Genomic DNA, 19,658 nt, shown 5'->3' with positions numbered 1-19,658 from the left:
TGACAGTCAGGTGGGAGGCGCAGGTGGAGAAGGCTTTGTGCCTTCCTGCCATGGGCGGATCCTCAGGATGGCAAAGATGATGCAGATACTGAAGGAGAATGAGGATGGTGAAAATGGTGCCTATTGTTTCTATGGCTGCAAGATAAAATACACTAGCTTATTGATATGAAAGTAAGAGCAGGAGATTTCTTGGAGGTGGTAGCGAATATCGCATGAAGAAATGATTGAGGACAGTGAAGTGGCCGGAAGGACAGGAGCTGAATTCCAGTTCACGTATGCACAGTGGCATTGACCCCACAGGCGCCGGGGAAAGGCCAGCCACCAGCTGGAAGCCTACTCTTTTGGACAGGATGACATAATAAAACAATGGGTTGCAGATGGCCTAAACTGCAAAGCGATCGTAGGCCGTCACAGCCAGGAGGCCAAAGCTCATTGTTGACACAGAAGGAGAAAGAGGAAAAACTGAACCACACGCCAGGGAAAGAAATGTCTTTACTCGTCACTGGGAACTGAGCATCGCCTTGCAGGGGCAATCACAGAGGAGCAGACAACATTTAAGAGTGGCAAGTTGCTGGGGAAAAAGTACATGGAGCTGTGGGTTGAGTCAGCCCTAATCAGCGCAATCACCCGACATTCCCTACCAGGGGGCAGAAATGAATGGCAAAGAAGAACACAAAGAGGATGTTTTGTAGCTTTCAACTGTCTGTTATTCCCTGGAAAGTGAAGCCAGTCACTGTGATGCAGTTCCCTGGAGCCATTTCTCCTGTCACTGTGCTTGGTGCCAAAGAAGAGGCAGAGGAGGGTAGGGGATAGAAGCAATGGGTACCACACAGATAAATCTGATGTCCTGTACAGACTCATTTATCTCTTAAGATATCCTAAATGGAAACATAATTTAGTCATAGATTCCAAAGCCTCTGCTAGGCACAATCCAAAGTGGTTGCAGAGAACTGGGGAAAAGGTTTCTGAAAATCCAACTTTGCCATTTTATCCAAGGTTCAGAGTATGGGCTGTACGGCTTGTGCAGAAGCCCATGGTCTTTAGCAAGTTCACAAATAGAAATCAGTGCCCCTCTGTCCATTTCGCAGGCAGACAGGTGGGGATGGAGAGGATCAAGCGCCGTTTGGATCAGTGCTCTCCATCCTAGCTCAGAGCTTCGTTTGGTTTCCTTCATTCCCCAATCCTGGTAGCTTATTCTGGGAAGTTTCTCAGGCAGCCTGAATTCTCAATGGCCTTTCAGGAGAACTGGGAGTGCAAACCTACTAGGGCCTCCATAATAGCCAGGTCCCTACCAAATTCAGGGCTCACTTTGACTAATTTAAAAACTCTCTGGCCTTGAAATTGACCAGTGTCACCATTTCAGATGTTTCCATCTCACTTTTCATGGTATTATAACCATTGTTTTATTCTCTGTTTCCTGGTCTCCTCAAGTCACAACTGGTTGTCATTCTGGAAGGTGCCTTTTAGTGAACTACAAGCAATTGGGCTTAATATAGTGCTAAGTGTGTGAAATTTCATGGCCCATGAAACAGAGGCCAGATTAGGAGATCAAATTGTTCCACAGACGCCTCTATGAAAAACTCAGTGTGGGGTGAGGAACAGACTCTGCTGTTTTACTGGGTAGCCTGCTTGCTCCCCAGAATCAATAATGAGCAAGTAGGGAGATCTGGCGGTGCAGCTCAAACGTCCAATCGGGCTGGCCAGGGGCAGACATCAGGCCTGCAAGGGAAAGGTGAGTGTGGCAGTGACTTCACAAAGGCCTTTGGCAGGAACTCAGCCTATTGGGCAAATGCGATGGCGGCTGTGACCTCACAGAGCTCCCTTGACAACAGCCAGGCAGGACAGGGATGCGGGGCAGGGAACCTCAGAGACCCCTGTAGCCTTGCTGCAGCAAGCCTCCATCTCATGGTCTCTCTGTGAGGACCAAGAGAGGATTGGTGGGGAGAGATTCTTTGTGAGGTTTTTTCATTTCTGTGTGGATTTTGTCAAAGAAGTCATCACCTGTGTAGAAGGTAAGAAAAATAGAGGCTCTATGTACAAGATGGGGATTCCATCCTGGGAAGCAGCGACCCTGAAAAGGCTTGGGGTCATGGGGATAATCAGCTGACCATAAGCTCCCAGTGGAATGCTGTGGCCAAAGTGGCAAATGTGACCCTTGGGCGGTACATAGCAGAATCTCAGGTAGAAATAGAGAGGTTTCATATTTGCGTACTGGGCACTGGTTCAAGGACTTCTAAGAACATAAGAATGGCCATACTGGGTCAGAACAAGGTCCATCTAGCCCAGTATCCTGTCTACTGACAGTGGCCAATGCCAGGTGCCCCAGAGGGACTGGACCTTACAGTCAATGACCAAGTGATCTCTCTGCTGCCATCCATCTCCATCCTCTGACATACAGAGTCTAGCCATTCATAGAATAATAGAATCTCAGGGTTGGAAGGGACCTCAGGAGGTCATCTAGTCCAACCCCTGCTCAAGCAGGACCAAACCCAACTAAATCATCCCAGCCAGGGCTTTGTCAAGCCTGACCTTAAAAACCTCTAAGGAAGGAGATTCCACCACCTCCCTAGGTAACCCATTCCAGTTCTTCATCACCCTACTAGTGAAAAAGTTTTTCCTAATGTCCAACCTAAACCTCCCCCTCTGCAACTTGAGACCATTACTCCTTGTTCTGTCGTCTTTGACCACTGAGAACAGTCTAGATCCATCCTCTTTGGAACCCCCTTTCAGGTAGTTGAAAGCAGCTATCAAATCCCCCCACAATTCTTCTCTTCTGCAGGCTAAACAATCTCAGTTCCCTCAGCCTCTCCTCATAAGTCATGTGCTCCAGCCCCCTAATCATTTCTGTTGCCCTCCGCTGGACTCTCTCCAATTTATCCACATCCTTCTTGTAGTGTGGGGCCCAAAACTGGACACAGTACTCCAAATGAGGCCTCACCAGTGCTGAGTAGAGGGGAATGATCACATCCCTTGATCTGCTGGAAATGCCCCTACTTATACAACCCAAAATGCCATTAGCCTTCTTGGCAACAAAGGGCACACTGTTGACTCATATTCAGCTTTTCGTCCATCGTAACCCCTAGGTCCTTTTCTACAGAACTGCTGCCCAGCCATTCGGTCCCTAGTCTGTAACAGTGCATAGGATTCTTCCGTCCTAAGTGCAGGACTCTGCACTTGTCCTGATGAACCTCATCATATTTCTTTTGGCCCAATCCTCTAATTTGTCTAGGTCCTCTGTATCCAATCCCTACCCTCCAGTGTATCAACCACTCCTCCCAGTTTAGTGTCATCTGCAAACTTGCTAAGGGTGCAGTCCACACCATCCTCAGATCATTAATGAAGATATTGAACAAAACCGGCCCCAGCACCGACCCTTGGGGCACTCCACTTGATACCGGCTGCCAACTAGACATGGAACCATTGAACACTACCCGTTGAGCCTGACCATCTAGCCAGGTTTCTATCCACCTTACCATCCATTCACCTAGGCCATACTTCTTTAACTTGCTGGCAAGAATACCATGAGAGACTGTATCTAAAGCTTTGCTAAAGTCCAGAAATAACACATCCACTGTTTTCCCCTCATCCACAGAGCCAGTTATCTCCTCATAGAAGGCAATTAGGTTAATCAGGCATGAGTTGTCCTTAGTGAATCCATGCTGACTGTTCCTCGTCACTTTACTCTCCTCTAAGTGCTTCAGAATTGATTCCTTGAGGACCTGTTACATGATTTTTCCAGGGACTGAGGTGAGGCTGACTGGCCTGTAGTTCCCCGGATCCTCCTTTTTCCCTTTTTTAAAGATGGTCACTACATTAGCTTTCCAGTCATCTGGGACCTCCCGATCACCATGATTTTCAAAGATAATGGCCAATGGCTCTGCAATCTCATTGGCCAACTTCTTTGCACCCTCGGATGCAGTGCATCTGGCCCCATGCACTTGTGCACGTCCAGCTTTCTACATAGTCCCGAACTACTTCTTTCTCCACAGAGAGCTGGTCACCTCCTCCCCATACCGTGCTGCAGAGTGCAGCTGTCTGGGAGCTGACCTTATCTGTGAAGACAGAGGCAAAAAAAGCATTGAGTATACTAGCTTTCTCCACATCCTCTGTCACTAGATTCCCTCCCTCATTCAGCAAGGGGCCCACACTTTCCTTGACTTTCTTCTTGTTGCTAACATACCTGAAGAAACCCTTCTTGTTACTCCTAACATCTCCGGCTAGCTGCAATTCCAAGTGTGATTTGGCCTTCCTAATTTCACTCCTGCATGCCTGAGCAATACTTTTATTCTCCTCCCTGGTTATTTGTCCAATCTTCCACTTCTTGTAAGCTGTTTTTGTGTGTTTAAGACGAGCAAGGATTTCACTGTTAAGCCAAGCTGGTCGCCTGCCATATTTACTTTTCTTCCTACACATCGGGATGGTTTGTTCCTGCAACCTCAATAAGTATTCTTTAAAATACAGCCAGCTTTCCTCGACTCCTTTCCTCATCATGTTATTCTCCCAGGGGACCTTGCCCATCAGTTCCCTGAGGGAGTCGAAGTCTGCTTTTCTGAAGTCCAGGATCTCTGTTCTACTGCTGTCCTTTCTTCCTTGTGTCAGGATCCTGAACTCGACCATCTCATGGTCACTGCCTCCCAGGTTCCCATCCACTATTGCTTCCTCTACTATTTCTTCCCTGTTTGTGAGAAGCAGGTCAAGAAGAGCTTTACCCCTAGTTGGTTCCTCCAGCACTTGAACCAGGAAATTGTCCCTATACTTTCCAGAAACTTCCTGGATTGTCTGTGCACTGCTGTATTGCTCTCCCAGCAGACATCGGGGTGATTAAAGTCACCCATGAGAACCAGGGCCTGTGATCTAGCAACTTCTGTTAGTTGCTGGAAGAAAGCCTCGTCCACCTCATCCCCCTGGTCTGGTGGTCTGTAGCAGACTCCCACCACGACATTACCCTTGTTGTTCATACTTCTAAATTTAATCCAGAGACTCTCAGGTATTTCTGCAGTTTCATGCTGGAGTTCTGAGCAGTCATACTGCTCTCTTACATACAACGCAACTCCCCCACCTTTTCTGCCCTGCTTATCCTTCCTGAACAGTTTATATCCATCCATGACAGTACTCCAATCATGTGAGTTAACCCACCAAGTCTCTGTTATTCCAATTACATCATAATTCCTTGACTGTGCCAGGACTTCTAGTTCTCCCTGCTTGTTCCCCAGGCTTCTTGCATTTGTGTATAGGCATGTAAGATAACTCACTGATCGTCCTGGTGTCCCAGTATGGGGCAGGAGCCCTCCCCTCTTGCACTCACCTACTTGTGCTTTCTCCTGATATCCCACTTCCCCACTTACCTCGGGGCTGTGGTCTCCTTCCCCCGGTGAACCTAGTTTAAAGCCCTCCTCACTAGGTTAGCCAGCCTGCTTACAAAGATGCTCTTCCCTCTCTTCGTGAGGTGGAGCCTGTCTCTGCCTAGCACTCCTTCTTCTTGGAAGACCATCCCATGGTCAAAGAATCCAAACCCTTCTCTCCGACACCATCTGCGTAGTCATTCCTTGATTTCCACAATTCGACGGTCTCTACCCTGGCCTTCTCCTGCCACAGGGAGGATAGATGAGAACACCACTTGCACCTCAAACTCCTTTATCCTTCTTCCCAGAGCCACGTAGTCTGCAGTGATATGCTCAAGGTCATTCTTGGCAGTATCATTGGTGCCCACGTGGAGAAGCAGGAAGGGGTAGCGATCTGAGGGCTTGATGAGTCTCAGCAGTCTCTCCGTCACATCATGAATTCTAGCCCCTGGCAAACAGCTCACCTCTCGGTTTTCCTGGTCAGGGCGGCATATAGATGACTCAGTCCCCCTGAGGAGAGAGTCCCCAACCACCACCACCCTCCTCCTCCGCCTCTTGGGAGTGGTGGTCGTGGAACCCCCATCCCTAGGACGGTGCATCTCATGCCTTCCAATCAGTGGAGTCTCCTTCTGCTCTGTTCCCTCAGATGTATCATCCACTCCATTCTCTGCACTAGTACCTGTGGAGAGAACATGAAAACGGTTGCTCACCTGCATCTGTGTTTCTGGTGCATGGACATTTCTGGTACTTAACCACCATGAATTTATCCAGTTCTCTTTTAAATGCTGTTATAGTGCTAGCCTTCACAACCTCCTCAGGTAAGGAGTTGACTGTGCGCCTTGTGAAGAAGAACTTCCTTTTATTTGTTTTAAACCTGCTGCCTAATCCCCCTGCACCCTAATCCTCTGCCCCAGCCCTGAGCCCCCCCGCAGCATGAACCCCTCATCCTCAGCCCCACAGCCATCACCCCACACCTCAACCTCTGCCTAGCCTGAGCCCCCTCCTGCATCATGAATTCCTCATCCTCAGCCCCACAGCCCTCACCTGCACTCCCTCCTATCCCCAAACTCCCTCCCAGAGCGTGCACCCCCTCCCAGAGTATGCACTCCTCTCCTTCTACACCCCACCCCCAGCCCAGAGCCTACACCCAAACTCCGTCCCAAAGCCAGCACCCCTCACCCCCTCCTGCACACCCACCCCCTGCCCCAGCCCGGAGCCTGCACCCAGCACCCAAACTCCCTCCCAGAGCCTGCACCCCTCACCCCTTCCTACCTCCCCCCCCCCCGCCCAGAGCCTGCACCCAAACTCCCTCCCCAAGCCTGCCCCCCGCCTGCACCCTAATCCCCAGCCCAGGACCTGCACCCCATACCTCCCCCAGAAACCGCCCAGAGCCTTGGGTAGGTGGGGGCAGAGTTTGGGGGCGGAGATGGGGCGGGTTCTAACCACCAACATTTCTACAAACTTGCCACCCATGATTATACTTTCTCCTTCCTTCCCTGGTGCAGAGACACCCAGTGCCCAGCTGGAGTGAGTTAAGGAGGAGGAGGAGGAGTGGGTTTAGGAGTAGGAAAAGGAGAAGCGGGTGAGGAGGAGGAAGAGGAGGAGGATGTGTCCCCTGAACAAGACACCATCAGAGTCATCCAGCAGCACCTCCAGGGCAGAGATGAGGTACAAAAATCCCCAGCTGTGCTGCCACCGAGTCTGTCCTGCTCCTTGTTCCATCCCCACCCAGGCAGGGGGTCTTGTACCAGAGAATCCCTCGCCCGCAATTGGGGGACACATCTCCTCTGTTATCTGGCATCCCAAAGTGGGGACATTTGTCCCACACAGGCCAAGGTGTCCTCTTTCCATGACACTGTCAAGTTACAACCCCTGTCTGTGCAGGCGACACTGGTTTCGGGAAGGGGCGGCTTTCCTATCAACCCCATGGAGGTCTTGTGCCTAGAGCTGGTTTGGGTTGGGCGGGGAGGTCCCAATGTAACAGGCTCTCTCTCTCCCCACCCCACTCCTAGTTGGTGGAGGACAGGGCCAAACAGCTCCACTTCCTCCAAGCTGTCCCAAGTCTGTGCGTCTCGGCACAGCAGCAGGGGTGGGACACCCTGGAACCCCACTTTTCAAAAGCAGCCCTTGTGGAGAGCATTGCGGTGAGTGAGACCCCCATGCCCGGCCTCTGGGGCAAGGGATACAGATATGGGAGGAAGAGTTAGTGGGGCCGGAGTGGGAAGCTGAGGACAGGGGTTCCTGGGGCTGAAGTCTGGGGGACAGGGAAGGGGATAATTGTGACACTGATCAGGAGCTGGCAGTGGGGGAATTGTAAGACTAAAGGGGAGGAGGGAGGGTGGGTGGCCCAGCTGGTTAGAGGTGGTGGTGACACTGGCTGTTTCTGCAGAGCACTTTGGCCTCCTCCCTGGGAAGTGCCTGTGGGTGTGCAGGACCTGAGTCTCACACACAGTTTTGTTTCCTTGAAGTCTCCCAGGAGCTGATTGAAAATCTTCCCGTGGTATCGAGCTAAAGCTCCATCATGTCCAGCTCCACGGCGCGGTTTACAATCTCAGGTACCAGGACCCCCATCCTCCTGCCTAATCCTGGCGCTGATTGGGCCCAGAGCCGAGTCACAGATCCTCCTCCAGCTAGGTTACCCCCAGCTGTGGCTGTTCCCATCCCTCAGCAGAGGAGGCGGGAATGTCAGGTGCTTGTACCAGGTACCCAAAGCACTGCAGGGCCTGTGCTCTCTGGGACAGCCTTGAACAGCCCCCCCTTCGCATGTCCTGAATCTCTCACTCCCTGCCACACGTACTGCTCTGTCTCCTGTGGAAGGGCCAGGGAGTGGCCATAGAGCCCACAGCACTGAGAGAAACCAAAGCCGAGTACCTCACTCTCAACACCATGCCGCACCCCAACCCCTGGAGCTGGGGCCAGGCAAGATACTGGTTTGGAAGAATCAGGCTGTCCGGGCTGTGGGGCTGGCCCAGAAATGAGAGCATCCGCAGAACCAGGGGTTATGCTCAATAGGCATTGCAGTCTGGGAGGGGTGGCTTGACATGGAGCCCCTCCCCTGTCATCACTGCTCAGACCTTCTCATGGCCCTGTGTCATCTCTGATGCAGCGAATGTCTGACCATCCCTCACCTGGGGCCCAATCCACCCACCTGGTAGCTGAACCCTTCCCAGCCAGGAATGAAACTCCCCCCTAACGCACTGGGGCAGGGGAGGATCCTCCCCATCTGGCAGGTGGGAACTGAGATGTAGGGGAAGGGCTGTGGTCCTGGTCACACAATCCTGGGCGTAGATCTGGGAAGTGGACTGGGTCTCAGACTAGAGCCTTTCCCCCAGGGGCACCTTTGCTTTCTGCCCTTTATTCTCCCGTCCGGCTAGGGGGTCTGTGAGAGTGAAATGAACAGGGAGGGTGATGGCATCCTGGCACATAGCCTGGATGGGAGCTCCCCTTGGCTTGGACCCCAGGGTCAGAGAAATCTTTGTCATCCAACTGTCCTTCTTTTATTCCTAGGAAGGGAGTCCCACAATTAGGGGTCTCTAGGGCTCCAGTAAGTCATCCTCGTTCCCACCCGCATGTACCACCCTGCCCTGCCCTGCCCTCTGGTTTCTTCACTGTTGACTCTGGCTTAACTCTTGGCTCCAGTCTCTGGCTTTGACTTTGGCGTGACCCTTCTTGGCTCCAGATTTTGGTTATGAACCCTGGGTCAGTATTCTCCTTCCCTTTCTCTAGCCTCACTCCAGGCCCTACACCCACCCGCTCCAGCATTGTCTCTTCCTCCTGATCTTCCCCAACCCCTCGGATTTTGACTACTCGGATTTGACCTTTGGCCTGTATCTGAACTTTGGCTTGCCGTGAACTTGGCTGATCTTTGGTCTGATCATCTGGCTTTGATCTCTGGCTTAGACTTAGACACTGGCTCTGGTATTGCCTAGACATATTCAACAATTCTTGACTCGGACACCCTGCAGTAGTATAAGCGTCCTACCATCAGTCAAACCCTAACCCTGCCACATGACCCTTAGTCCCTCCACTTGTCACTGGAAGTCCCGTCCTGTGGGGGTATTACTTCAGGGGTCAAGGTGGCCACATGACCGAAGCAAGTTGTGTCATGTGCCCTTCTCTGAACTCCTCCCACTGCCCTCTACCAATTAGGATGGGTTTTGCCCCAATAGGACTACCCCAAAAGGAGATTTTGACCAATCAGGGCAAGTTCTGGGGCAGGGTGACCCGTCCGAAAGTGGGCCGTATGACCCCACTAAGAACTGATCCCAAGGCCCTCTGCCAATCAGAGTGCAGCACTATTACCCCATAAGTCCGAGCACCAGACAGAGGAGGCCATATCCTACCAAGCACTCGTGTTTTCGAAATCATCGAAAGGCTTCTGAGAGGGTACATGGACTCCTTCATCACCCCTCTTAGAACTTTGGACCTTGTCCTAGCCACGACAGTCTTTGACCATCCATAGAGAAAGGTCTACATCAGCGACAGTCCCGAGGAGGAGGAGGAGGGGTGACCAAGGGAGTCTTTTGGCCCAGGCATTGATGGATACGCTGGAACCCAAGTCCAAAACCCAAATGCTTGTGAGACACCTGATGAGCATGGTGGCCTCTCTTTGTTCACCCCCTTAGAGGTGGAATGCAACTGTGGCTTGGGAGTCACTGGCGAACAAGGTGAACACAGGTAAATGAATGATTAAGTGACCGTCGAGGTTGTGGAGTGTTCAATAGATCTCTGTTGGCGCATTGCCCGTGATGGAAGATGGTACATTTAGTTCTGCCATGACATTCATAAACACATCCCATCTTTTAGGTACATGTCTGCTAGGAACAGGCGTGTCTGGGTGACCAGTGATGAGCTGCCAAAATATTAACAACTGGCTCCCTCCTCCTCACCTCATGAGGGTCGTGCCCCATCCAACCCCCATGTTTTTGACACCCTCCCCGGGACTCCTGACCCATCCCCCTTCCCTGTCCCTGACTGCCCTTTGCAGCCCCATCCAACCCCTCCTCTCATTCTTGATGGCCCCCAGGACCCCTGCCCCATCCAACCACCCCTTCTCTCTCTGTCCTTAAGTGCCCCCACCACCTCATCCAACCCCTGCTCCTTCCTGATTGCCCCGGGATCCTTGCCCCATTCAATCCCCTGTTCCCTGCCCTCTGACTGCCTAACCCTATCAACCCCTCCACAACCACGAACACCTCCTCCCTACTCCCTGCCCCCTTACCACACTGCCTGGGGCCCAGGACCGGGTCCGCTCTGCCGGGCCGGCACCAGGGCTGGGCCGGGCCGCGGGGCCCGACTCCCGGGCCGGGCTGGCACGGGGCCAGGGCTGGGCCGGCACCAGGGCTGGAGCCACAGCCACAGCCGTGGGGCCCGACTCCTGGGCGGGCTGGCACCGGGGCCAGGGCGCGGCCGCAGCCACGGGGCCCGAGTCCCTGGGCCGGGCCGGCACGGGGCCGGGCCGCAGCCACGGGGCCCGACTCCCGGGCTGGGCGGTGCGGGCCGCAGCTGCGGGCCCGACTCCCGGGCTGGAGCCACAGCCGCGGCCGTGGGCCCGACTCCCGGGCGGGCCGCAGCCGTGGGGCCCGACACCCCGGGCCGGACTGGGGCCGGAGCCGTGGGGGCACGCAGCTGGGACCAGCCTGAGCTGGGGGTGCTTGGCTGGGACTGGGCTGGGGCGCTCGGCCGGGGCCAGGGGAAGCTGTCCCGCCCCCTCCCCCACATGCCCGGCTTACCTGCCTACTGCTTTTTTCAGGCTTCCCGCGAACATTTGATTCGTGGGAATCAGGAAGTGAGGAGAAGAAGGGCGGAGATTTCTGGGGAGAGGGGGATGTGAGCTGGGGCCGGGGGCTGGGTGGACAGCTGCCCAAGCCTTTGTTAAATTTAAAAGCTTTTTAGAACCGGTTGTCCTGGAACAACCGGTTCTAAAAACTTCTAAATTAACAACGATTCTTGCGAACCGGTGCGAACCAACTGGAGCTCACCACTGGTGACGGCCCTGACTAAGTTGAGCATGTTAGAACCATTAACTACAGAGCCTTTGTACACAAAAGCCCCTTTATCATTCCATGAAGAGATATTTTTATCCTGGCCCAGCTTCTTTAGCAATACTAATGCATTTTTCTTATAACGCTTATTCACATTATCCAACACCTCCTGAGCAACAGAGTCTGAGGTCTTTGGTGTTTCTGGGGGTTTGGCAGTTACATTCTGTTCCTGTTCTGGTAGAAACAGACTTATTTTCACTTTTTCTGCATCGCTCTGCTTCATGTACATTAGGTACCTTTGAAGCATGGCACTGTAAAGTTTAGCCTTTTAGTATTCAGCTAAATCAGTTCTTTGAAGAACAGACTTCATTTCTGCATCCAGTAAGCGAGTTGCAGTCATTCATTAGCCCCCACGAGGATACAGAGGTCACCAGTGTTCTGAACGAAGTGTCATATTTTTCCCAATTCTTTTCAGAATGCCGTTCTTTTAGCCCCCCCCCCGAGGATACAGCATCCATCAGTTTTCTGAATGAAGCATCAAACTCTTCCCAAATACTAGAAAAGGGAAGCTGTGATGAGCTTATGGTTTTGGGAGAATGGTTTGTCAGTCCTTGGTTTTTTATTCACAACCCCTAGAGTGCATGCTCCAGGTTTGTGAATGTGTGTGGTTTTGCACATGTTCAGAGCCCCTAGTGTGTGGGCTCTGGGTTTGTGAATGTGGGCGTTTTCGCTCACATTTTTCTCTGGGTTTGGTGTGGCAGTGGCCGCTGAGGAACTGGAGTTGTAGTTGTGTGGTTGTTTATTTTTTTACTAGAGTCTTGGTTTGACGTATATGAGATTTGAACTGCCCGGATGCTTCATCTGTACTCTTGTGCTGTTTTGTGTTGTTAAAGAACTCAAAGCAACTTCCTGGTTCTTTGGCGGTTCTGGAGGAGGTGTCCTTGTAGCTCTGACTACAGCATTGTCAGAAAAGTTGCCCATGCCTCTGGGGGAGTGGGGGGGACCATTTTACAAAACTGAACTTTACCATTTTTCTCACCCACACCTTTGTATTTACTTAAAATACAAAACCTCATAGAACAACCAAACCAATAAGCAAAATATATTTACTGGACTTCATCCATCCATGAGTCACTGAGGCTGGTGAATTTTCCTTTTCAGCTGTCTCTTTCCTTTTTCTTTTGAGCTTGTTTTCCCTCTGGTCTAAGGATCTTTCCTGTTTTGACCGTACTGTGGAGCAAACAACATTATTATAAAACACATGAAACCATCTTGTAAACTTAAAAACTAAATATTCATTAGGGTGTTTTTCTATTTAAAAAGTCATAGCTTTCAAACAAATAATCCATTGCAGGCTGTACAGCAAACACAGGTTTTGAGTTTATTTCTACCACTTAAAAAACAAAACAAAAAACACAAACTCACATTTTTTTTAAATACATCTCATTTTGCAGAATAAAAAATCAAACTGCTTTTAAAATTCATTTAAAACCACATTTTGCACAGTACAAAACCCTGTTGTTTTGAAACAAACAAAATACTTTAAAAAAATCTACACCTATACCTGCACAGACCTCTCTCACACACAAAACAGCAGCTTTATAAAACACACCAAACCAAGTATGCAGCCATATACTTTTCAATAACTCCCCCATGCATTTAAAAGCCAGTTGCAAAAAAGTTCCCTTTCACTATGGGGTAACTAGAGCATGTGCAACCTCTGCACTGATTTGATATCATTAGCTGTTGCTCTGAATTGATCAATTAATAGAAACATAAAACTCAGGTCTTGGCAGGTAAACTTTACTTCACCTCTAAGAGGGTGCAATATCTAGTGGTTAAAGCATCTGACTTTGAGTTAGGAAATGTTGGTTTGAGTCTTGGCACTGCCATTCACTTGCTGTGTGACTGTGCAGGTCACTTAGAATCGTAGTTTCATAGAACTTAAGATCAGAAGGGACCACTATGATCATCTAGTCTGACCTCCTGCAAGATGCAGGCCACAAAAGCTGACCCACCCACTCCTGAAATAATTCTCTCCCTTGACTCAGATGTTGAAGTCCCCAAATCCTGATTTAAAGACTTCAAGTAGCAGATAATCCTCCAGCAAGCGACCCCTGCCCCATGCTGCGGAGGAAGGCGAAAAACCTCCAGGGCCACTGCCAATCTACCCTGGAGGAAAATTCCTTCCCGACCCCAAATATGGCAATCAGCTGAACCCCGAGCATGTGGGCAAGACTCTCCAGCCAGACACTCAGGAAAAAGACTTTCAATATCCCAACATTGACCCTCGGTACTAATTACCAGTGGTCGCACTTTATTGACCTATTGACTAAATCACATTATCCTATCAAACCATTCCCTCCATAAACTTATCAAGCTTAATCTTAAAGCCAGAGAGGTCCTTCACCCCCACTGTTTCCCTCGGTAGGCTGTTCCAGAATTTCACTCCCCTGATGGTTAGAAACCTTCGTCTAATTTCAAGCCTAAACTTCCCGACTGCCAATTTATATCCATTTGTTCTCGTGTCCGCATTAGTACTGAGCTGAAATAATTCCTCTCCCTCCCTGGTATTTATCCCTCTGATATATTTAAAGAGAGCAATCATATCTCCTCTCAACCTTCTTTTGGTTAAGGAAAACAAACCGAGCTCCTCAAGTCTCCTTTCATACGACAGGCTTTCCATTCCTCGGATCATTCTAGTGGCCCTTCTTTGTACCTGTTCCAGTTTGAATTCATCCTTCTTAAACATGGGAGACCAAAACTGCACACAGTACTCCAAATGAGGTCTCACCAACGCCTTGTATAACGGGACTAGCACCTCCTTATCTCTACTAGAAATACCTCGCCTAATGCATCCCAAGACCGCATTAGCTTTTTAACCATCACATTGCCGACTCATAGTCATCCTGTGATCAACCAGGACTCCGAGGTCCTTCTTCTCGTCAGTTACTTCCAACTGGTGCGTCCCCAGCTTATAACTAAAATTCCTGTTAGTCATCCCTAAATGCATAACCTTACACTTCTCACTATTGAATTTCATCCTATTACTAATACTCCAGTTTACAAGGTCATCCAAATCTCCCTGGAGGATATCCCGGTCCTTCTCTGAATTGGCAATACCTCCCAACCGTGTCATCCATAAACTTTATCAGCCCACTCCTACTTTTGGTTCCGAGGTCAGTGATAAATAGATTGAATAAGATCGGACCCAAAACCGAACCTTGAAGAACTCCACTGGTAACCTCCCTCCAACCCGACAGTTCACCTTTCAATACGACCCGCTGCAGTCTCCCCTTTAACCAGGTCCTTATCCACCTCTGGATTTTCATTTCGATCCCCATCTTTTCCAATTTAACCAGTAATTCTTCATGCGGTACCGTATCAAACACCTTACTGAAATCAAGATATATTAGATCCACCGCATTTCCCTTGTCTAAAAAATCTGTTACTTTCTCAAAGAAGGAGATCAGGTTGGTTTGGCACGATCTACCTTTCGTAAAACCATGTTGTAATTTGTCCCAATTGCCATTGACCTCAAGGTCCGTAACTACTCTCTCCTTTAATATTTTTTCCATGACTTTACATGCTACAGATGTTAAACTAACAGGCCTGTAGTTACCCGGGTCACTTTTTCCCCTTCTTGAATATAGGAACTATATTAGCTAATCTCCAGTCAAACGGTACAACCCCCGAGTTTAGAGATTTATTAAAAATCATCGCTAATGGGCTTGCAATTTCACTCGCCAATTCCCTTAATATTCTAGGATGAAGATTATCCGGGCCACCTGATTTACTACCATTAAGCTGTTCAAGTTTGGCTTCTACCTCGGATACTGTAATTTCCAACCCCGCACCTTCATTCCCATCAGTCACTCTGCCACTATTCCTAAACCCTTCATTAGCCTCATTAAAGACCGAGGCAAAATATTCGTTTAGATATTGTGCCATGCCTAGCTTATCCTTAATCTCCACTCCGTTTACAGTTTTAAGCGGTCCCACTTCTTCTTTTTTGGTTTTCTTCCTATTTATATGGCTAAAAAAACCTTTTACTATTGGTTTTAATTCCCTTCGCAAGGTCAATCTCTACCCGGCTTTTGGCCTTTCTCACTGCATCCCTACACCCTCTGACCTCAATAAGGTAGGTTTCTTTGCTGATCCCTCCCATCTTCCACTCCTTGTACTCTTTCTGTTTTTTCTTAATCACCCCTCTGAGACGCTTGCTCATCCAGCTCGGTCTAAAACTGCTACCTACGGACCGTTTTCCCTTTCTCGGGATACAGGCCTCTGACAGCTCCTGCAACTTCAACCTGAAATAATCCCAGGCATCTTCCGCCTTTAGATCCCTAAATATGTTAGTCCAATCCACTTCCCTAACTAGTCGCCTTAATTTAGTAAAGTTAGCCCTTTTGAAATCATAAACCTTAGTCTCAGATGCAATTTTGTTTATCCTTCCATTTATTTTGAACCGAATTAGCTCATGATCACTCGAGCCAAGGTTGTCCCCTACAACCATTTCCTCAACAAGGTCCTCACTACTCACCAAAACCAAATCTAAAATGGCATCCCCCCTCATCGGTTCTGCAACTACTTGATGAAGGAATTCATCAGCTATCACGTCTAGGAAAAGCTGAGCCCTAATATTATTACTAGCATTTGTTCCCCAATCTATATCCGGGAAGTTAAAGTCTCCCATGATCATACAGTTCTTATTGGTATTTACCTCCTTAAAAACATTAAAGAGTTCTCTATCCATATCCAGGGTAGATCCTGGCGGTCTATAGCACACCCCAATCACTATCCCAGGGGAGGCTCTAGTAGTTTTCTTCCCTAATGTGACTATTGCCCAAACAGACTCCGTATTATCCATTCCATTACTAGTTATTTAATTACAGTTTACCTCATTATTGACATACAATGCTACTCCCCCACCTTTACCTTTGTTTTGGTCTTTCCTAAACAGCACATACCCTTCCATACCTTTACTCCAGTCATGACTACCGTTCCACCATGTTTCGGTTATTCCTATGATATCCGGTTTCAATTCTCGGACCAGGAGTTCCAATTCCTCCATTTTGTTACCTAGGCTTCTCGCATTGGTGAACAAACATCCTAATTTTTGCTGTTTGGCTTCTCTCACCTTTGTTACCCAATTTGGTAGGGACACAGTACCACCAGTATGACCTATTGGTCTAGTATCCATCCCCCCATCTTCCTTACGTCCAAACCCCTCCCTCTGGCTATATCTGTTCTTATCCTGTTGTCCTCCCTCTCAATGTTTAAATTAGGCGTGGAGAGTGCCTGGACATCTCCCAACTGTCTCCCCCCAATTCCTAGTTTAAAGCTCTTTTGATCAGATGAGCCAGCCTCCCTCCTAGAAGTCTAATTCCTTCCCTACTCAGGTGGAGCCCATCCTGTGAGAACAGTTCTCTGTCCCCGAAATCCTCCCAGTGCCCATACATCCCAAAGCCCTCCTTATAGCACCACTCCCTGAGCCAACTATTTATCATCACAATCCTGTCACCCCTTTGTCACCCTTCCCTAGGGACAGGTAGAATCCCACTGAAGATCACCTGAGCCTCAAATTCCTTGAGCGTCTTACCCAGCCTGGCATAGTATCCCTTGATTCTCTCCAGCGAGAGATGTCTGTGTCTCAGATGACCATGCTTTTAAAGGGAAAAAACTGGCACACATTCATAGGGACATCTTTTAGGGCTGCAAAGAGTCAGACAAAAGGATACTTTTATTTGTAAGTGTGCTGATGTTACCACTGCCAGCATCTGACCCAGGGAGACCTGTGTATTTTGAAGTGGAGGATTTTTTCCAATACTTTAGTGTTCTGCATTGAACAAGTGTCATCAACAGTTGTTCTGAGCAAAGGAACAGCTTTGATAGTGTTTGCTTTCAATTCAAGTTCTCTTCATTCCAGACATTGTTCATTACACTGAAAACTCTTTCCACGGGCTGTTTGTTCTCAGTAAACAGTGGAAATTCTACTCAGCATAGCAATGCATCTTGAACAAGCATTGTGTAGCTATAAAAAAAACAAATATTTTGGCTGATGAAATGAAAAAAAACCCAACAGGATATTTCAATTATCCTGGGGCATCATAAGAAAAACCAAGACTATCCTGGTTGAAATAGGTTGTATCGTTACTTTATAGTTACTTTACATGTAAATTGTGGATATTTACTTCTACCTTACAGAGCTGTTATAAGGCTATGCTCAGAAGCGCCGGTGCCCCCGACAGATACCCCAAAATACCGATGACGACCGCCTAGGCGATGCCACTCCCAAATGTCTAGGTCACCTAATGGGTTGTGCCAGCCCTGGCTCTGCACATTAATATCTGAATTGCATTGAGAGCCTCAGATGGAAGGCACTCTGAAGTATCATTTTAAAGTGGTGATTTTGACAGTAGCTTGCTAATCTGAGATGAGCCTCTAGAACTAGTGCTGCTAATTCTCCCTCCACCTTCTCGTTTCCCATATTTCCAGAACTGTGCTCCACTGCAGGAGAAAATGACCTAAAATGCTTCTGAAATTGTATTTTCTATGTGATTTCCCAGCCCAGCAGAGTGGAAAGCATAGAATAGGTAGAAACAGAAAACTGGTCACTTATCTGAAACAGAAGCTAATCACTTATTTACTGCAAGTGAGTACCAACTAAAAACTGAGATCTCTAAAATGTGTTGCTGAAGTGTTGGCTGTTTTTTTTCAGTATGATCCCAGTTCTAGTGGTATGACCACTGTATTTCAGTCAGACTGGAACCGCTACAGAACTGAAATCCATGTGCTGTTTACATGGTGCAAGGAAAATCTTTGACAAAAATATGTATATTTTCTGTTCTTGCAACAATGCTAATTCTTATAAAGCGCATACACTAAAGCCTCTCTCCTAATCATGCCATTTGAAAAGCCTGCATGTTCTCTTTGCTTACAGGCAGCTGTGGTCATGGTGGAATTGTGAATATCAGCCAGCCCTATGTTGTACAGCTGAACTGGAGAGGATTTTCCTTCAAATATGGTTCCTGGGGTAGGGATTGCTTTCTTCGGACTCCTCAGAAGGACCTATACTGGGTTGCACCTTTGAACACAGATGGGAGACTCTTAGAATATTACAGACTTCATAATTCCTACAAAGATTTGCTGCTATTAAAAATGCTAGAGAGTTAAAAATTCAATATGGGGAAGGCAGTGGCACTGCAGTTTACAATAACTTCATGTATTACAATGTATATAATTCAAGCAAGCTCGATTTAAACAGAAACACATTGTCTGTGAGGAAAACTCTGCTGAATGCTGCTTATGGTAACCGTTTCTCTTATGCTGGTGTTGGGTGGCAAGATATGGACTTTGCAGTGGATGAAAGTGGATTGTGGGTAATTTATTCAACCGAGGACAACACAGGGAACATTATGATTAGCAAACTCAACGAGACCACACTTGATGTGCTCCATACTTGGAATACAAGGCAGTACAAACCGTCCATTTCCAACACTTGATCATATGTGGTGTTCTATATGCCACAAGACCTGTCAACACTCGGAAAGAGGAAATATTTTACACATACAACACAAACACTGAACAGGAAGATAAAATTAGCATAATTATGGATAAAATGTTAGAAACAATTCAAAGTATCAACTATAATCCCTCAGACCAAGTCCTGTACATTTACAATGATGGCTACCTTGCTAAATACAATCTCATTTTTCAACCTGTGTTACACTGATATGAATATACACAATTAGAGATCACAGAAAGTCCGATTTTATATCTCTTTGGACAATGTGAAAGTTAAAGTAGCCCTAATCCTACCAAGAGTAGCTCCAGGTCATAAGGTTTATTACCATGAGCTGTCCCATTGAAGGATAGTAAGCTCTATGCCTGGTAACAATTGGTTGCAAGATTAGGTTCATAGCTTTTTAACTGGTGTTCAGATACAGTGGCAACACGAGTACTAGAAATGCCTCTGCTATAAATATTAAATAGATGACTTAGTGACGGGCAGACCATGTATCATGATAGGGAGATTGCTCACACACTGATGTGCATTTGAAGGAATGTCTGTGTTTGGAAAACACATGGAAACTGCACTGCTGTTTTGTCATCATTGCTCAAAGTATACAAGGCCATAAATATCATATTATGCATTGGCCTCAAATAATTACTAAAGATTAAAATCAGAGGAGAATTAGGACTTGATCTTTAAAGAGCAGCCATGGGTTAAGCTGAAGCTGTGGTTGCCTTGGTTCCTTCTTGCAACCCATCAATGTATTTTAGATGGCAGGGCTCCAATGCATTACTTTCCTAAAGTTGCACTTCATGG

At 48.2% G+C, this 19,658-nt stretch overlaps 1 long non-coding RNA gene and 1 pseudogene across 1 annotated transcript; both read left to right on the top strand.

Moving 5' to 3' along the window:
• The first annotated feature begins 6,131 nt into the window (after window positions 1–6,131).
• LOC120392825 lies at window positions 6,132–7,847 on the top strand. Its single transcript, XR_005591800.1, has 4 exons — window positions 6,132–6,160; window positions 6,848–7,010; window positions 7,355–7,486; window positions 7,811–7,847. It is a non-coding gene; the product is annotated as an uncharacterized LOC120392825 (long non-coding RNA).
• Window positions 7,848–18,250: 10,403 nt separating this feature from the next.
• Window positions 18,251–19,458, top strand: LOC120392829 (annotated as a pseudogene).
• The last annotated feature ends 200 nt before the right edge of the window (window positions 19,459–19,658 follow it).

Source organism: Mauremys reevesii, unplaced genomic scaffold (assembly GCF_016161935.1).
Source record: "Mauremys reevesii isolate NIE-2019 unplaced genomic scaffold, ASM1616193v1 Contig118, whole genome shotgun sequence".
NCBI lineage: Eukaryota > Metazoa > Chordata > Testudines > Geoemydidae > Mauremys > Mauremys reevesii.
Note: the sequence above shows the minus strand (reverse complement) of the source record. Positions and strands in the feature narration are given on the sequence as shown.